The sequence below is a fragment of the Bubalus bubalis genome, chromosome 3 (assembly GCF_019923935.1).
Source record: "Bubalus bubalis isolate 160015118507 breed Murrah chromosome 3, NDDB_SH_1, whole genome shotgun sequence".
Taxonomy (NCBI): Eukaryota; Metazoa; Chordata; class Mammalia; order Artiodactyla; family Bovidae; genus Bubalus; species Bubalus bubalis.
In genome coordinates this window covers 90,829,592-90,840,002 of record NC_059159.1, presented here as the reverse complement: position 1 = coordinate 90,840,002, position 10,411 = coordinate 90,829,592, and the positions used below count along the sequence as shown (strand labels likewise).

The 10,411-nt window shown below is 42.9% G+C and overlaps 1 long non-coding RNA gene across 3 annotated transcripts in view; it reads left to right on the top strand.

Annotated features, from left to right (window-relative positions):
• LOC102395590 overlaps window positions 1-8,164 on the top strand; it is a 194,961-nt gene extending 186,797 nt beyond the window's left edge. The window contains exon 10 of one of the 3 annotated variants that reach the window (XR_006549850.2): window positions 6,098-8,164. This is a non-coding gene — a long non-coding RNA (uncharacterized LOC102395590). The remainder of the gene's footprint in view (window positions 1-6,097) is intronic. The other 2 variants (XR_006549852.2, XR_006549849.2) reach the window with 2 other exon arrangements.
• The last annotated feature ends 2,247 nt before the right edge of the window (window positions 8,165-10,411 follow it).

Below are 10,411 nucleotides of genomic sequence, written 5' to 3'. Positions count from 1 at the left end.
TACCCCCATGACCAGATTCAAGCTACCAACATGATGTAACCCAACCTGTAACTGAAAGAGGCATGGTTGGCTCCCAAGAGCCATTTTGAGTACAGTAGGAGACCCCCAACAGGGAAGAAGGGTGCGTGATTAGGTCACAGCACCAAAACCACAGGCAAAGCTTAGCAGCCACCCCCTCCCCATCATCTCTGAACTAACACTCCCCCAACCCCTGGCCTGCCAAATAGATCTCTTCTTTCCCTGAGTTTACACTGCTCTTTGGTGATTCTTCTCCCACAGTAGTGTTTTTCTTAAATCTTCTTCTGTGTGAACAAGTGTACTTTTTCACACTGTGTGTTCCTCTGATCATTTACTCCACACACGGGGCACTGAGCCCCTTTCATCCGTGTTTCCCTGGTGAATCCTCACCTCCCTGGAGAGGCTGCCACACCTCAGGTCAGCACCAGGAGTTACTCTTCAGCATCAGATGCAGACACAGAACCTGGGCAGCAGGCGGCACATAGTGGGACTAAATGCCCACTTGTTTAAAGGATGAAGGAGAAAAAAGAACTGATTTTTCTCTGCCTGGAGCCCAGTCCCTCCTCCCTGATATCCTAGGACTATTCACTTATCATTTGGGGCTCAACTTAAATGATTCATTCTCTAGGAAGCCCTTCTTGGACCAGCCAACCCTCATCCCCGCCACCAAAGGTGGGTTAATACCCCTTCTTTGGGCTCCCATAAGCCTTGGCCATCAGTAGAACTGATCGCCCTGTATACCTGTGTTTCAGTTATGACAGTTTTGACAGCCTGAGGACCATCAGCTTCCTGAAGGCAGGGGCCTTGTTTGCAGTGCCACAAAGGAGGTCCTTACTGATCACTTGCAGAATGGGGACTGAGCAGAATGTGTAGAATGCTCAAATAGTCCCTGGGGAGGTTTAGTTTCATTTCTTTTACCTTTGTCTTTTGCTCTTGCTATCCTTATTATTGTTTTTCCCACCAAATCCCTCCTTTCAATTGGTAATATCAAAAGAAAAAAAGGAAAGATTTCAATGAATTGCAGCTTCCAGCTGGTTATCATTATTTAAATGCTGGCTTTATCTTTGTGGGCAGCTGAAGCCTATGATTTAAGCTATCTCTAGCCGAGCAAGAAGGTCCGGTGCCCGCCCAACCACTCATATTTCCAGAGTGCATTTTGCTGTGTCAATACACATTACTTGTCACATTGCAAAGAGTCTGAGGAGAAGTTTGATCTCTGCTGTTAGATTGTTGTCATGTGTCAAATCACACAGCCCAGGGGGAATGACTACAAATGCACAAGAAAGGCAGACGCGGAGCCCTGGTTGGACTGCCTGAAAGATAAACACCTTGTAGAGACCAGGAAAAGAAAGGCCAAAAAACAATCAGAAGCCACAGACACTGTAAGGCTTACTTTCATCTTCTTGCCCCTCTGAGCGTCTCATTTTACCAGCCTGGGCAAATATGCATTTTTCATCCAACTGGCCTTCCAGCTGATGCTCCCTCAAGCGGGGACTAGTTCGAGTATGTAGTAGCATCACTGGTAACCAGGGTGGCAGCTGCGATGCTCTCACAACACAGCTGAGGAAACGACGCAGGTGACTGTGCAGGCTCCTCCCCACCGGCTCCTTCCCGATGAAAACTCAGAGAAAATGGGCAAATACAGCTAGACTCAGGGAAGAAAACCCCACTTCAAGGAGTATGAACTACCCAAGCAGGAAGGCTGGAATAATTGTTTGCTGTGGCTGGTGATCTTTTTTTTTTCCCCTTCTTGTTTCTTTTAAGTTGGCTGAAAAACAAAAACAAAAACCCAAATGGGTACTAGCTGTTCCATATTAAAGAAGGAATGGGCGCTAGTCAGTCGCCCCATTTCAAAACGCCCACGCGCTTGAAATAGTTTCCTAGAAAGGCAGATATAATTTAACTGGGTGTAGCTTAGCACACTGGCAGGGCATTTTTACGACACCTTCCAAATCCTCGATGGCTGATCTCGTGGTATGACAGCAGAACACCACATTCATTGCACCAGACAAGGATTAGGGGAGTAAAATTAGTCATGTATGTAAATTGTAATCACGTTGGACGGTTGTATGTGCTCATTTAGGCATTTTAACAGTGTGTGATGCTATCCTCTCCGCAGGACTAATAAGCATTAGCCATAATGAGGTCAGTCAGTCAGCCAGGCATTCTCAGGGGATTTAATTGGGACATGGGTCTCTGCTGAAGTGAAAATTAATAACTTTTGTCAATGTTCTGGTGAAATGTTCTGTCTTATTAAACTATGAGGGTCAATTAGAAAGCATTATGTAATAAAGTCCCCAGCAGCAGAACTCAAATTGAGTTATACCACAGTCATTATTCCAGGGCGAATGCATTTGAAAATGGAAAACCAGAGCGCCATATGGAGGATTCGGGTCAGATTTACAAGCATCGCATGTTAAGGCTTCAACAAGAAGGAAACAATTAAACGTAATACCGAAATAAATCAGTGCGCCCGGCGTGCTGTGCAGGGCGGGGCGCCTGGGGCCAGCGCAGCCCCGGAGCCGTGACTCTGCGCATGGCAGCACAGGCGAAAAGGCTTGTTTGGGCTGTATCAGGCAGCGCCGTCCCCGCAGATCTCTCTAAGTGCTTGCTTCAAATCTGGGGCACACCTGGAAGGCTTGGGCCAGCACTCCGTCTCCTATAAATAACTCTTTATTGTCTGGCTATTAAGACGAGAGATTGCTTTTTATTAAAGTGCAAGTTATTGTGGTACAGCAAATTAAAGAATTTTAAAGTACACTAAACAGCCTCGATAGTCCCCATTCAGTCATGTTTTATGGTATTTAATTAAAAAAAAAAATCCTAACTCCCTCAGGAAAGAGTTCCACAAGGTTCCAGTAGGGTTGATTCGCCTGCCTCCTCAGGACCCTACTGGGGTCAGGGCACTAGATCTGCTTTTCAGGAGTGCCACTACCTCCTCCATCCTACGAATGATGGAGCCCATTAGCATCTAGAATGCTTCTAGCTTCTGCCAATCAGTGCTCACGAATCCTACGCCTTTTCCTGTTTTCTTTTGGATCTGCTTTTTGCGGGCATCACAAACGCCTTCCTGTGAATGGCGGAGCCAATCAGCATCCAGAATGCTTCTGGCTTCAGCCAATCAGTGCTCACGAACCCTCTGCCTTTGCCATCTACTCTGGCCTTGCTCTAGGAAATGTGCTAGAAGCCTCTGCTGCTGCTGCTAAGTCGTTTCAGTCGTGTCCGACTCTGTGCGACCCCATAGACGGCAGCCTACCAGGCTCCCCTGTCCCTAGGATTCTCCAGGCAAGAACACTGGAGTGGTTTGCCATTTCCTTCTCCAATGCATGAAAGTGAAAAGTCAAAGTGAAGTCGCTCAGTCGTCCGACTCTTAGCGACCCCATGGACTGCAGCCTACCAGGCTCCTCCGTCCATGGGATTTTCCAGGCAAGAGTACTGGAGTGGGGTGCCATTGCTGGTACTTGAAATGAGCGGTGCATTATGAGGGAGAGAGTCTAGGCCAAGCTTTGGGCTTTGGCATAGAACTGTTGAGGCACTTATAACGAAGAGGGATTGGGAAGAATGGATGCTGGGGACACGGCCTCAGGCCTAGATGTGCGGGGGTGCTGGGAGGTGGGGTGCTGGAAGGACCGGACTGTCCTGTCTCTTCTGGAAGCCTAGGCAGGAGGCTTGTCTGCTGCACTCTTCAAACAGATATTTAAAGATGCTCTGCACCTGAAACAACTAGGGAATAGAAGAGAGGGAGGGGAGGAGAGGCAGGCGGATGGGGGAGAGGGAAAGAGATAAATTATCCTTACTCTCCCATTGCTGAAGGACTACAACTTCCTTATCTGTTCCGCCCACTTTTTTCTGAACTTTCTCTTCCCTAGTGAAGTGATCTGGAGAAGGCAATGGCACCCTGCTCCAGTACTCTTGCCTGGAAAATCCCATGGACGGAGGAGCCTGGTGGGCTGCCGTCGGTGGGGTTGCGCAGAGTCGGACACGACTGAAGCAACTTAGCAGCAGCAGCAGCAGCAGTGAAGTGATCTGGGGTCTGATTATTTCTCCTTTCCCATAATCACGTATGTTGATTGTGTTTCTCATTAAACGCCAATTGTAACAATGCCCCTTTCTTGAGTCCAGACCACGGTGGAAGCCAGTTCATTCTCCTCACCCTCATCTTCATGGCCACAGCTACGGTCTGAGTCCCTGTCACCTCCCACCAGGGCCCCTTTTCCAATGCTGCCCCCCCCCCCCACCCATTTTTTCACACCAGTCACAGTAATGTTTAAAAAGACACACACACACACACAGATATGGTCAAGCTGTTTAAAAAAAAACTCAACACTTTTCGTTTGCAAATAGGATAAATTCCAAAACACTTGCCGCAGCCCACAGAATCCCGCCCGGATGAGTCAAGGGCTCACCTGAAGCCATGTGTCCTGTCACACCGCCCCTGCGGCTTCTAGAACGTGTGATTTTGTTGCCCTACTTGGAGTTTTTGCGCATGTAGTTTTCTTAGTCTGGGATTTTCTTTCTCCTGGTTGTGGATGACTAGTTCTTCTTAAGCTTAAATAGCACCATCTGGGAGGCCTTTCCCAACCATTCTATCTAAAGTAGACCCATCTAGAACTATCATCACCCTGTATGTTCCCAGTATAATACTTTCCATAGTGTTTAATTTTAGAAAACAGCTTAGTTTGGCCTGTTCTTTTTTTTTTTTTCCTTGATTGCTTCTGAGCCTAAGTTCTATGATGGCAAAGACCAGGTCTGTTTTATTTTCAATTATGTAGTCAGCCGTCGGAGCAAGTGACAGGTGCTGTGTGCTCAGTGAATGAAAACCTCATTGAATTAAAGGATTGCCTCGGAGAGAAACATGAAGTTTTTCCAACTCCTTTGTTTTGTAGAAACTATTTCTGAGGATGGAGAAATAATACGCACAAGAAAGTTTTGGAAGAGTTGGGACCGGTACCTGATTTACCCTCAAAATATTTCTTTATTACTTTCTTTTGCCACATCACCCAATCCTATCTATTGAACACATCTTGTCTTTTTCCCTATTTGAATAAACACCACCAAATCCTATGGTGAAAGCATGTTTAAAACCATTTTAAAAAGTAAAGCTGCTCCATCAATAAGAGAACAGATTATTTGATTCTAGTATATTCACATAAGGGAATGAAAATGAATTAACCAAAGCTATGGGCCTAAAAATGGTTGAATCACAAACACATAATGTTGAATAAGAACAGCTAGTTACAAAACAATATATAATTGTGATAGCACTTATATAGAGTTTAAAACATAAGCAAAACTAAATAGCAAGTGGTTAGTGGATATATGGTCAAACTCTAATAAAAAATAGGAATAAAGAAATTTTTTTTGAAAAATAATAAAAGCAACATTCAGATGGTTACTTGCCAAGTGTAGAGAGAGGTGGAAAGGAAAGGAGCCTGTGGAAGGAAGAGCATGGAGATGGGGTGTGTGGTGATACATTAGTTGGGTAGCAGTTTCACGATTACCCATTTATTTTTTATACTTAATAATTTGTAAGAATATATATATATATAAAGGACTTACCAGGTGATTCAGCAGGAAATAGAATCAGGAGACACAAGAGATGTACTTTCAATCTCTGGGTCAGGAAGATCCCCTGGAAAAGAAAATGACAACCCACTCCAGTATTCTGGCATGAGAAATCCCATGGACAGAGGAGCCAGGTGGGCTACAATCCAAAGGGTTGCAAAGGGTTTGACATGACTGAGCAGCTAAGTACATGTATGAAAAATTGATTAATTTTTAAGAATTAAAATTGACATGATTTCAGCTTTGCCTGACTATACCCAATCTCAGAAAGGAGTTCTTTCTTCTTCTTCAGGAGTGCCTCAGAGAGCTTCCTCCAGCCTCACAAAGCTGGCGAACTGGAGTTCTTGGGGCCTGTTCCTGAGCCAGGTCAATATTATACAAAAACATGCAATAATCGTTCAGACTGTGTGGAAGATGACTTTGGAGTTAACTACCCAATGGGGTAGAGCCCTTGAGCAAAGTAACCTCTTTATTTGTCTTTCCACAATAACAGACTCTTCTTTACTGTCCTCAGGGCTTTTGCTCATTTTCTATCCTGTGATTACAATGCAAACACCCCACATCAAAATCAACACCCTAATGATCTTCACGGATGCTGAGCGAGTGGTATGTTGAAGAGAGGCATGGCGGTGGTAAAGGAGGTAAAAGAGCCTCAAAGGCAAGTCAGGCTACTGTCCTCTTGTCCAGGTGGCCTTACGTGTTTTTTTTGTACAACCTCATTAATTGAAGGAGAAGCGGGTGACAGAGGATGAGATGGTTGGACGACATCATTGACTCAATGGACATGAGTCTGAGCAAACTTCAGGAGATGGTGAAGGACCAGGAAGCCCAGCATGCTGCAGTTTATGGGGTTGCAGAGTTGGACAGGACTGAGCGACTGAACAGCAACAATTTATTTCACATTCTTCATCTCTGATTTGAGCCCTGGACTTGTTACCGGCGCACAGTACCCCCAGACAGCCAGCAAGTGTGCCCTAGTGGTGTTGCCACATGCTGAAATTAGCCTCTTTGAGCAATTCCTTTTTCTAATGTTAGTGGAGGGAGTTCCCACCATAAGGGTTTCTGGTTCATTTGTGTTACTGGGTCTCTCAGGGCCACACTTCTGTTTTCAGAGAGAATTTTGGCATCGGGCTCCTTCTGACATGTCAGGCTGAAAAGTGATTTTGAGCCAAAAGTTCTGTTGCTTCATTTCGGTTATTTATGAGAGGCTGGTATTTTCTGCTAACAAAGACAATGGGAAATTTCAAAACCTAAAAATTATCAAGCTGTTGGGATAATGGTGGGAAAATAGAAATTGCAAAGTATTTCTCAACAGTTGGAGTAACTTGCCTTCCATATTTTTTCCCAAGATAATTATGAAGATAAATGCCACTTGCCTTTTGGAATCTTTTTGCTGATAAGTATGAAACTATTCCAGGGAGATTCTGAATGCCGGGTCCCCATGACCACACACTCCTATAGGAGAATGCAATCTGCCTGTACTTTCATCTGTTGGTTAGTGAACGAATGGAAGAATAAGTGAATGAGAAAACCACTCAGCTACACACACACACACACATTGCCACACATACTCATGCATTACTTAGTTTGAGGCTAGATTGTTTCTTTATCTTAAAAAATGTGGGGGGTTTCTCTGATTATAAAACTAACATGTCATTATAAAATGCTTGGAAAATACAGAAAAGTATAAAGAAAAAAATAAAGACATCCATAATCCAGCCTCACAGAAAGATCTTATTAACACTGAGGTTTATATCACATGATTGTTTTTTTGAGCATGTAAATGTTGCATGGCTGAGATGTTACTGTGCATACTGTTAATATCTGTATTAGAATTCTAAGATAATTCCCCAATGCCTGATACCCTTGATTTATCTCCTTCTCCTGGAGCATGGGCAGAAGTGACCTGCAAATGGGAAATAGATATCACTCCCATGACTGGGTTATGTTACAATGGGCTTTACGAAAAGGAGATTATCCCAGGTGGGTCTGACCCAATCAGGTGAACCTTATAAGAGACTGGACTTTTCCTGGACACAGAGATATGAAGCATGAGAAGGATTTAAAGTGAAGGAGATTCTCTCTTGGTGGCCTTGAAGATACAGAGGGCCACAGGGCAAATAATTCTGGAAGGTTTCAGAAGTTAAGAGCAGTCCTGACTGACATCCAATAAAGAGACAGGACCTCAGTCCTACAACCACAAGGAACTATATTCTCAAACTAGTTGAATGAGTTTAAAAGAAGACCCCAGCTCCAGATGAAGACTCACCCAGGCCAACACATTCATTTTTGTCATGAGACCCCACATCTACAGAACCACAAAATAATAAGTGCCTACATTTGTAGTAATTTGCCATGTTGCAATAGAAAAATGACCAAATATTCTTTTTCATTCACATTACAACATAAACCTTTTTTCCTATTATTGTTAATTAAAATTTTCATATTTTACATATTAGCCCCCAATTAAATAAATTTAAATTTAAAAAAAAGAAAGGAAAAAAGTTCATATTTTCATCTAATAAGTGTACAGATCATTTGTTGTTGTTCAGTTACTCAGTCCTGTCTGATTCTTCATGACCCCATGGACTGCACTATGCCAGGCTTCCCTGTCCTTTACCAGCTCTCAGAGTTTGCTCAAACTCATGTTCATTGTGTTGGTGATGCCATCCAACCATCTCATCCTCTGTTGATCCTTCTCCTCCCACCTTCAATCTTTCCCAGCATCAGGGGATTTCCAATGAGTCAGTTCTTCACATCAGGTGGCCAAAGTATTGGAGCCTCAGCTTCAGCATCAGTCCTTCCATTGAACATTCAAGATTGATTTCCTTTAGGATTGACTGGTTTGATCTCCTTGCAGTCTGAGGGATTCTCAAGAGTCTTCTCCAACACCACAGTTCAAGGACATCAATTCTTCAGCCCTCAGACATTTTTATTGTTCAGCTCTCACATATGTACATGACTACTGGAAAAACCATAGCTTTGATTATATGGATCTTTTTCACCACAGTAATGTCTCTGCTTTTTAATATACTGTCTAGGTTTGTCATAGCTTTTCTTCCAAGGAGCAAAAGTCTTTTAACTTCATGGCTTCAGTCACTGTCCACAGTGATTTTGGAGCCCAAGAAAATAAAATCTGTCACTGTTTCCATTGTTTCCCCATCTATTTGCCGTGAAGGGATGGGACCAGATGCCATGATCTTAGTTTTTTGAATGTTGAGTTGAAGCCAGCTTTTTCTCTCCCCTCTTTCACCTTGATCAAGAGGCTCTTTAATTCCTCTTCCCTTTCTTCCATAAGGGTGGTGTCATCTGCATATCTGAGGTTATTGATATGTCTCCCCGCAATCTTGATTCCAGCTTGTGCTTCATCCAACCCAGCATTTTGCTTCATGTACTCTGTATATAAATTAAATAAGCAGGGTGACAATATACAGCTTTAATGTACTCCTTTCCCAATTTGGAACCAGTCCACTGTTCCATGTCAGATTCTAACTGTTGCTTCTTGACCTGCATATAGGTTTCTCAGGAGGCAGGTAAGGTGGTCTGGTAGTCACATCTCTTGAAGAATTTTCTACAATTCATTGTGATCCACACAGTCAAAGGCTTTAGGGTAGTCAATGAAGCAGAAGTAGATGTTTCTCTGGAATTCTCTTGCTTTTTCTATGATCCAACAGATGTTGGCCATTTGACCTCTGGTTCTTCTGCCTTTTCTAAATCCAGCTTGTGCATCTGCAAGTTCTTGGTTTATATACTGTTGAAGCCTAGCTTGGAGAATTTTGATCATTATTTTGCTAGCATGTGAAATGAGTGCAATTGTTCGGTAGTTTGAACATTCTTTGGCATTGCCCTTCTTGGGATTGGAATGAAAACTGACCTTTTCCAGTCCTGTGGCCACTGCTGAGTTTTCCAAATTTGCTTACATATTGAGTGCAGCACTTTCACAGCATCATCTTTTAGGATCTGAAATAGCTCAGCTGGAACTCCATCACTTCTGCTAGCTTTGTTCATAGTGATGCTCCCTAAGGCCCACTTGACTTTGCACTCCAGGATGTCTGGCTCTAAGTGAGTGATCACACCAACATGGTTATCTGGGTCATTAAGATCTTTTTTGTATAGCCCTTCTTAATATTCTTCTTAATATCTTCTGCTTCTGTTAGGTCCATACCATTTCTGTCCTTTATTGAGCCCATCTTTGCATGAAATGTTCCCTTGGTATCTCAGATTTTCTTGTAGAGATCTCTAGTCTTTCCCATTCTATTGTTTTCTTCTATTTCTTTGCTTTGTTCACTTTAAAAGGCTTTTTTATCTCTCCTTGCTATTCTTTGGAACTCTGCATTCAGATAGGTATATCTTTCTTTTTCTCCTTTGCCTTTTGCTTCTCTTTTTTACTCTGCTATTTGTAAAGCCTCCTCAGACAACCATTTTGCCTTTTTGAGTTTCTTTTTCTTGAGGATGATTTTGATCACTGCCTCTTGTATAGTGTTACAAACCTCTGTCCATAGTTCTTCAGGCACTCTATCAGATCTAATCCCTTTAATCTATTTATCGCTTTCACTGGATAATCATAGGGGATTTGATTTAGGTCATATCTGAATGGCCTAGTGATTTTCCTTACTTTCTTCATTTTAAGGTTGAATTTTGCAATAAGGAGTTCATGATCTGAGCCACAGTCAGCTCCCGGTCTTTTTTTTTTTTTTTTTTTTGGCTGACTGTATAGAGCTTCTCCATCTTTGGCTACAAAGAATATAATCATAATTGATATTAACCAGTCTGTATTATTGGGCATTTAGGTGTTGCCATTATCATGTTGCCATTATACATCTGTACG